Raw genomic sequence first — 10,065 nt, forward strand, 5'->3', positions numbered from 1 at the left:
TGATACCAATTCCTTGAAGCTTGTTTTAAACCATAGATGGACTTCTTGATTTTGCAAATTCTTGTGTCGTTTGCTTCAGTAAATCCACTCGGTATTTTCATGTAAACTTCTTCTTCTAAGTCTCCTTGTAGGAAGGCATTATTAACGTCGAGTTGTTGGATTTCCCATCCTCGTTTTATAGCTACGACTAGAAGGGTTCGGACTGTAACAAGTTTAGCAACTGGGGCAAATGTATCATGGTAATCAACTCCTTCCATTTGTATATAGTCATTAGCCACAAGTCTCACCTTGTATCTCTATACTTCTCCATTTGGGTTGAACTTGATCTTGTATACCCATTTGGAATCTGATGAAACAGTGGTTAACTGAAAGGTTAGTCCACGGATCGAGTTTCGTCAAGTAGGGTGAATCCCTTCTTTCCTTGATCGATGGTTGGGTCGTCCTCTAATCCGTCTCCTACATAATGAAAACACACCGTGACTCTAACTGATTGAAAGATACATTGACTGTGGTTAAACTTAACATTGCAGTGAAACTTTAAGGAATAGAGCATGTGAGGTTATTGTGAGAGAGGTTCAACAATTGTACAACTGTCAAACCCCCAAGTTGTGTTGGTATACTTCCAGTCAAATTATTGTGAGAGAGGTCAAGAGATTCTAACTTTTCCAACTTGGAAATACCAACAGGAATAATTCTATCAAATATATTATTGCTTAAGTTCAAGATCCTTAACTTTAAGTAGTCTCCTAAATTTTCATTGATTGGGCCAATGAGAGAATTTGTGCTAAGTTAAGTTCTTCCAAGTTGTGCAGATTTCCCAAATTTGAAGGAATTGTACCTGACAGCTTATTGTCGTCTAAGTTCAACTTGACCAATGAGCTCAAGGTTTTAAAGGTTGTTGGAATTTCACCAACTATGTGATTTAATGAGAGACTAAGCTCCACCAATTTTGTTGCGTCTCCTAGCTCTGAAGAAATTTTTCCAGACAAATTGTTGTTGGATATCCTTAAGTTGGTTAAATTAGGACAGGATCCCCAGTTGCTAGATACCTCACCGTCGAACTTATTGTAACTCAAGTCCATATAAACGAACTCCGGGTATATCCCAAAATCTTGAGAGATGTTTCCAGTCAGTTGGTTATTTTCAATCCGAACTCTAACTAAGCTGCTACAGTTTTTTAAGCTCTTTGGTACATGACCGGAGAAGTGATTATCGCTCACTGTAAAATGTGTAAGTACACCCGAGACACATATTTTATTCGGTAAAGGACCAGAGAGTATGTTGTAAGATACTGAGAATGTTTTCATCTTAGTTAGATTCAAATCTCGAGGAATGGAACCTACAAGATTATTCATGAACAATGACAAATCATCGAGGGCTATTCTCTTTCCTAATTCAGGTGGTATGAAGCCACTGAAATTGTTATACTCAAGGTCAGCCCCATAAGACGAGTGTAGTTCACTAAATAATTTGGAATCGACCTAGATATGAAGTTATCATTAAAGTACATAATTTCCAACCTATTGAAATTTCGGAAGGTAATTGGGATGGTACTTGTGATAAGGTTTTCACCAATCTGAAGATGTATGAGATCCCGTGCCCCAACAAGTTCCAGAGGAATGGACCCAGAAAGTTGATTTTTATACAAATAAAGGAAAAAGAGATTTGTTAAATTTCCCATTGAAGAAGGAATGACTCCGGTAAGCCTATTAGTAGAAAAGTCGATGTTTTTAACCAAACTCAGTGACCCAATTGCTGGAGGGGTGGCCCCCTCAAGTTCATTGTCATGTAAGTCAATATAAACTAGATTTTTGAGTTTAAGTATGCTATTAGGGTTATGACCATTAAGAGTGTTACCATACAAACCAAGGCCATTTAAGTTTACGAGCTTACCTATGATTGTTGCCCAGAATGATCTTTGATCTCTAGATCGCAAATGATAAACCAAACTTTCAAAACTTGAATTCGAATACAATGAGTATGATACAATGGAATGGAATGTGAATGAATGAATTACAAATGAAACTATCTATCCCTATATATAGTGTTTAAAGGGTGCGAGTGAATAGACGCGTCCTTTCACGAACGGGCGTGTCTTTTGAATCTTGTGGACGAGAATGAAACTTGAAAGGTTCTGTCTTCTTGTCCAAGACACGGTGTCTGTTCCTCTTTGTGTGGCTTCCATCAATCAGGAGGTGCCTCTCCAAGGGATTTCGCAACCCTTGGGGGGGTGGTTATTAAGTTCTTGTTTGCCACCTTTTGTCCCCATATTTTGTAACCACCAAATAACTAACTTTGAACTAATTACTAGATAAACCCTTGCACTTTGATGTGTAGAGATTAGTGATTTCATTCACCCCCTAATCTCGAACATCCTTAAGTTGTTGTAGATCTTGAACTCCGAGCAGTTCTCGCATTTTAGCAGACTTGACTCTTCTAGTGCCTTTGTTAGTATGTCTGCCCGTTGTAGTTCTCCACTTACGTGTTCCACATTGATGTGTTTGTTCTCCACGCATTCTCTTATGAAATGATAGCGTGTATCAATGTGCTTGCTTCTTCCATGAAATACTGGATTTCTCATGAGTGCTATTGCAGAAACATTATCCACCCTTAGTGTTATCATTTCTTCATTCCAGCCTGTAACTTCACTTAGTAATCTTTTAAGCTATAGTGCTTGGCATGCTGTTGTAGTGGCTGCCATGAATTCTGAATCACATGATGATAATGCCATTGTCTGTTGCTTTTGTGTGCACCAGGTTATAGGTGATTCTCCAAAGTAGAATACCAGACAAGTTGTGCCTTTTCCTTTGTCTGTATTAACACCATAACTGCTATCACTATAACTTGTGATCTTACATCCTCCTTGCTTCTTGTAGATGATTCCATACTCTTTAGTTCCTTTGATACAACGTAGTACTTGATTCACTGCTTTCAAGTGATGCTCCTTTGGTTCTCGCATGAATCTACTAAGCAGACTGATTAAGTAACATAGATCTGACCTTGTATGCAATAAGTACCTAAGAGAACCTATCAAGCTTCTGTAATGCATTGCATCTACTAGATCTCCTTCTTCAATCTTTGTTAACTGTGTTCCTGGATTCATAGGAATCTTTGTGTCGTTTCAGGTTAACATATCAGCGTCTTTGAGTATCTTGTTGATATAGCTAGCCTGTCTGTTTGATGGCTATCTCACCCCCTGCTTGAATAACTTCTGATCCTAGATAGTATGCTAGCAATCCTAGATCGCTCATTTCAAACTTGTTCTCTATCTGAGACTTGAAAACATCTATCTCCTTCCTTGATGCTCCAGTAACTATCAAATCATCAACATAGACTCCGACTATTAGTGTATGAAGGGGTATGGTCCCAAAAACCTTGCGCAGGTGCATTGGACCATACCACAATAAACCTTCTTTAATAAAACCATGCGCGGCTGCGCACCGGTTCTAAAGAAGAAAACTTAAAAGAGAGCAGTCTTCAACATCCGCGCGCTGAAATGAAACTAGTAACACGTCCTTGCACAGGCTCATGCAACGAAACAGTTAAGTTAGAAACAAAAATTGCAACTCAGACTTAAACAGAAAGTGACCTTTCTGTTACAACAGAATTAACATGAGGCGGAGGCATAGAGGATTACAGCTGTAAACCTTCTAGAAGGCCCCATCATGCACAACCATTCGGTTATAACTGAATGACGACGTGGCATCATCCTAAACGCTCATCATGGTCACGATGATGGCACCAAAATTGGAGAAAGATCCACACACACCCACTTTCCACGTGGCATCCCCCCAGCCGCTGATCATGACCACGATCCATGTGTATGAATGTCACGTTAGCGATTAACGGCAAAAAGATAACTGCTTACGGAAAATGATTTCCATTATTTCCTCCGTCAACAAACTTTCCCGCCCAAATCCGGTTATAAATAAGACAACTCAGGTATAATCTCTCAAGTTACTCTCACTTCACTTTCACTACTACTTCTTCTTCTTCTTCATTTGAGATCTGTACTTATTCTCACGCCGGAGGGTGGTCACGCAGAGAACCCCCATTCTCCCCGTGGCAAGTCTAACGACTGTTTGTTTTGCAGTTATCATTCATAGAAGAAGCTTAGCCAAGTCCCGAATCAAATGAGAGGACTCACCCTTTTATGTAGAACTAAACCCCTGGTCCAATTGATTCCGGTCATTTGAACAAGTGTTTCTTCATTGGCGCCTACCGATTCTTCAATTTTCATTCTCATCTTCTCGTTGTGATTAAGTTCTTTTCAATCTCTATTTTCCATGGCTGAGAATTTGTCAAATCGACCATCAAGTCCTCGATCCGAAAACAAGGGTAATCCAACCCAGGTTACTCAGATCGACGGAATTGTGGGAAAAACAGCTAGCAGCAGAAATTGCCATGAGGCAAAAAGCTCTATTGCCTCAGAAATGCAATCTGGAACTCAAAATCATCCGGATCTACTTTCGGAGGAAACTCCAGAGTATTGGTTCACCAAATTCCAGAACACCATAAATGAAATTTTTGCACCAAATGCCAGATCTGAGCCTTTCCATAACAGATCTAATGATCAGAAGTCTTAGGAAGGGTGCGTGTTTAAGGGACAATCCGATACTACATCGTTGGACCCATAATCAGCACGTCTGTGGGACATCCAACTTAGTAACAAAGGATATCTGTAGCCATTCAGATATATAAAACAAAATATAGAGGATAACAACCAACAGGAAACCAAAATGCAACAGACATACATGGTACAAGGAGGACCTTCACGAAGACCACATAAACGAAGCCACAATCAGCATTGGCGAGAATAACAAGTAGTCTTTCCCGTCGTTCCCGGAGGTCCTCAAGAAGAACGCTCGGTAATCATAACCAGTATCTTTGGTCATTATCGCATTGATTACATGTTTATAGATCCGGGTAGTTCCATGGATATAATTTACGAGCAATGCTTTAAACAATTAGACCCAGAGGACAAGGCGCGCTTAAAACCAGTCGATTTTCCTTTAACTGGTTTCTGCAATGAAGCCATCTTTCCGTTAGGTCAAATTGCCTTCCCTGTAACACTTTCAGATGGCAAACACTCACGCAATGTTACAGTCAATTTTATGGTTATGCCAGCAACATCACAGCACGACGTACTGCTGGGACGATGATCACAGAGGGAATTTAGTATGATTACCTCCATACCACACGCCGCTTGTGGTTTTCCAACGGAAACCGGGGTAGCAATTCTTAATTCTAGCAAAGAGGTGATGTATGTAGATGATGAGCCACCAGTAAAAGTTGCTAAGCCATCACCGTCAAATGAACCAGAAAAGTGGGTCCTCAACGAGGAATGCCCTGAGCAAACCATTTTGTTAGAACACGCCATCTCACCAGCAATCCAGGCAAAATTAAAGGAACTCCTATCTAACAATATGGATATCTTCGCATGGTGCCCGGTTGTTAGGAAACTTTATTTATAAGTATTGAAGAAAATATCAATCAACTGGATCTCTGAAGAAGATAACAGTCCTGAAGAACACAGCAAGATGAAGAAAAATAGTTGGGACAACTGAAAAGCAAAGTATCTACTACAATGAATCTCAAGTTGATAAAGAGTTGATTTGGATTATCAAAGAAGGCTGTTTCTGATGGATCTGATGAAATATCACCAGTTTCTAGTTTCTGACAAATTCTGATCATTAGACTTTCTGATGATTTGTTCACCAGAATTTCTGATGAAGTGGCTTATCAGAAATTCTGATGACAGACCCACTTGTCTAAAATCACAACTCTATCCTGCCACCCATGACCGAAGCATGACATTATTGGTTTTCATGATTACAAATGCAACTTGAACGATGGATTCAATGAATATGCAAATTGCTACTTTATGCAGGACTTATTGCATGAATAAACAATTGTTTATTCATGTCCACAATCGTCTATAAATAGAAGGCTCGAGAGGCACAAGATACTTGAGTTTGAAGCTTAGCATTCACATACAAACACTCAAACTCCAACTGCTCTTCTCACCCACAGAAATCAAGATTCGTTTGTATTAGATAATAATCTTACAATCACCTTGTTAAACTAATTTGTTTCAAAGTGATATAAACTTGATAATTCTGTAGGTCTTGTTTCTTGAAAGTTTGTTTTCCATTTCCGCACATCTTTTTCACATATACTGAAATCACTTGCCATATTACGTAAAAAGAAGTTGTTAAGGCCATACTGGGTCTAACAATTAGTATCAGAGCAGATTGAATAAATTATTTTCAAACGATCAATCGCTCTTCTTCTTTTTTCTAAATATGGCCAGCTTTCAAACCTGGAATAATGCTTTTAACATTGGTTCTATGTCCAAACCTCTGACTCTGGTCAGAGAGGAATACCCCCAATGGAAAATCAGGATGGTCAATTTCCTTAATGGTCATGACTGAGCTCTGTTTCAATCCATTGAAAGGGGTCCACATATACCAATGACTGAAATACCAGTAATTCCAGCAACTGACCAAACACCAGGAATCCCTGCCTCTCGTGCTCCCAAAAGTGAAATAAACTGGAGCCCGGAAGACAAGGATCTGGTGGTTAAGGATGAAAGAGCAAAACCACTCTTAATAATGGCCATCCCTAATGACATATTTTCACAAGTTGATGCTTGTGCATCAGCCAAGGAAATATGGGATCAGTTGGAAAATCTTTGTGAAGGAGGAGAAAGGATGAAAAGAAACAAGAGAACAAACAACGTCTCATCCTATGAAAGCTTTAAAAGTTTACCTAATGAAAAGTTAAATGACACATATCAAAGGTTCACAAAACTTTTAAACGAGCTAAAGAAATTTGGAACAACTAAATCAAATGATGAAAGAAACATTAAATTTCTTGATGCTTTGCCTAGAGAATGGAGAAGTCTCACAATGACTTTGTCCTCAACCTTAGAACTGGGAAACATGAGTCTTCACGACTTATATAGCATCTTGATCCCCAGAGAGGAAGAAATATTTGAAGAAACCATTCAAAGAGGGGGATCTTTAGCTCTTATCTCTAACTCACAAAGACAAACAACTTCCAATGATCCACAACCATCAAGCAGCCAGGCCTTTGAAACTTCTGATTCATCATCAGATTTTTCAGCCTTTGCTGATGCAATAGCACTGCTCACCAAAACATTTGAGCAAAGGTTGAGGGGAGGAGGCCAGAGGTACCAGAGGAGTGATAGAAGGAGGATGGATGATAGATCTAAAGAAGATGTTAGATCTAAGGATAAAGGAAAGGCTGAGGTGGTGTGTTACAAGTGCAAGCAAAGAGGTCATTATGCATTTGAGTGTAAGACCAAGAAGCTGAAAGATGTTGCTTACTATGAAAAGAAGCTTAAGGAAGCTAAGAAGCAACAACAGCAAGTCAGCTTAATTGCTGGAACAGATACATGGTTATCTGATGACTCTTCTGATGAAGAAGAAGAAGAAGAAATGGCCAACTTCTGTCTCATGGCACTTTCTGATGACATACCAGAGACTTCAGGACAACAGGTAAGTTTAGACAATCTTGATCTTGAACACAAGCTAAATGAGCTCATGTCAGATTTTTTAAACCTGCAAGTTAAACATCAATCAGATGGTAAAAAATCTGATGAGTTGCAGAGGACCTTGAATAAAATCATTCTTGAAAACCAATTACTGATAGAACAAAGTTTAGATCAAAGAGCTAAAATTGAGTTCTATGAAAATGAAAGAAGAGATCTTTACAAGAAAATTAATGACAAAGAAATTAATGTAAGAGGTTTTCAAGAAGAAAAAGAATTCATAAATTTCATAGAGTCCACTCCAAAGAACAAAGGAGAAGGGTTGGGTTATGTAAGAACAAACAATAACAAACCTACTGTCTTTGTAAAATCTACTCAACAGAATTCTGATAAATACTTATCAGAATCTGATTCTGAAACTTGCAAATCAACATGTTCTGAATACTCCTTTGACAAGCCAAATTTTGAACCGAAAAGAAGTGAATGCAGTCAAGAGTTTGTAAAAACTCCAGAAGCAGTTCACTCATCTTTTCAAAACTATCCCTTCATTCCATCACAAGAAGGAAAATCAGAAATTTCTGATGATTCCTGTATGTGTGTTGAAATAATGAAGCTTGTTCAACACCATCTCCAAAAGAAAAACAAAAATTCTGTTAATGGCTCAGCATCCAACAGAAAAATTCTAATGAAAGGTCATCTAGAAGAATTAATAGAACCAGAATATCATCAGAAAGTGTACCCAAGCATGCCTGGGTACCTAAAACCCTCTAATCATTTCATTTCAGGACCATCATGTGCAGCAGATCTGGTACTGCGACTCAGGAAGCTCCAAGCACATGACTGGGGATAGGAGCTTACTCAGCAACTTTGTCTCAAAGCTGGGTAAAATGGTGAACTTTGGAAACGGAGTGAAAGGAAGGATAATGGGATACAGATGTATCAGGTATGGATGTTTGACCATTGAAAGAGTAGCTTTTGTTGAAGGCTTAAAATATAATTCGCTGAGCTGTGGTCAATTCTGTGACAAAGGTTTTCAGGTAACATTTTTACCAGAAAAATGCTTGCTAATAGGTATGATGATAATAAAGTATATTTGAGTGGGAAAAAGATAAGACAATCAATTTATTACTTTGACTTTAAAGAAGAAAATGAACATCCTAAACTATGTTTATTTTCAAAAATTAACAAAGGAAGTAGTTGGTTATGGCATAAAAGATTGGCTCACTTAAATTTCAAAAACCTAAACAAATTAGCAAGTAAAGGTCTGGTAAAAGGGTTACCTTTCATATCCTCTAAAAAGGATAAAATTTGTGATGCTTGTGAGATAGGAAAGTCAAAAAGAAGCTCTCACAAGTCAATTTCTGAATCTTCCATTACACAAAATTTGGAACTTTTACACATGGATTTGTGTGGACCCATAGGTACAGAAAGTTTTTCTGGAAAGAAATATATACTAGTAATAGTTGATGATTGTTGGTGCACTACATCTGCTGATTCCGTCTTGTATCGAGTCATAGACTTAGATGTTAGATCTGGGCACGATATACGAGTAATTGTGTGAAATGTATAGAGTTTAGATAGTTGGATCGCTTATATGTCCATTAGATGTTAGGACCACTCGAGTGACAATGTTAGGATCGCTCGAGTGACAGAGTTATGGATCGCTCATAGGTTAATGTCTTGGACCGCTCGAACTACATGTGTGGGCCGCTTATTGGGCCTGTCCAATAAGCGGTTCCAATTGCCTATATATACCCTAGGAGCGATCTCAGTTGTAACGGTTGGTCAAATCTCGTACCGAAGTGCTACCGGATCGAGAACTCGTTGTATTTACCGTCAAATCAATACAGAAAGTGTTTAAAGTGTATTGCAAGCTATTCCTACGTTGATTACTTGTTATTCCGCACCTGTAATTGACGAAAACGCCTCTGATCGACTCATTCGGGTCGCCAAACGATCCTACAATTGGTATCAGAGCTTCAGGAGGAGGAGTTCTACAGGAATTAGCTGAAAATCATCAAAGTTTCTGTCTTCTACTCATTCTTTTTCAGATTCAGACATTTTCAACGGTCGAAACTTGCTGAAAATCTCAGGGATTATGCGCGATAGTATAGAGATAAACCCTTGAAAGTTTGGTGTCGAAATTCGAAGAAATAGTAAGTCAAAATGATGTCCAAGTTCTGTTCGCTTTTTGGAAACATCCCTGGATCGCTTTTTGGAATTTAGTGGAACCGCTCGTACAAGCATTATTTTGGACCGCTCATTCGATCGGTTGACCTTGGATCGCTCCAAATCAATTATTGTGAATCGCTCCAAAGTGAATCGTTCGGATCGCTTACTTGAACCATCCGGAACTGCTCATCAGGGACCGCTCGTAATTTGAAGTTGCTGGATCGCTCGAACGGATAGTGTTGTGAACCGCTCGAACGGACATCGATTGGACCGCTTTTGTGTTCATTCAACCCGGATCGCTTATTTGGACCCATCTTGTCTGCTCATCTGATTTTATTGGACCGCCTTTGTGACAAATTGAACAGTTAGATCGCTTT

The sequence above is a fragment of the Helianthus annuus genome, chromosome 16 (assembly GCF_002127325.2).
Source record: "Helianthus annuus cultivar XRQ/B chromosome 16, HanXRQr2.0-SUNRISE, whole genome shotgun sequence".
Classification (NCBI taxonomy): domain Eukaryota; kingdom Viridiplantae; phylum Streptophyta; class Magnoliopsida; order Asterales; family Asteraceae; genus Helianthus; species Helianthus annuus.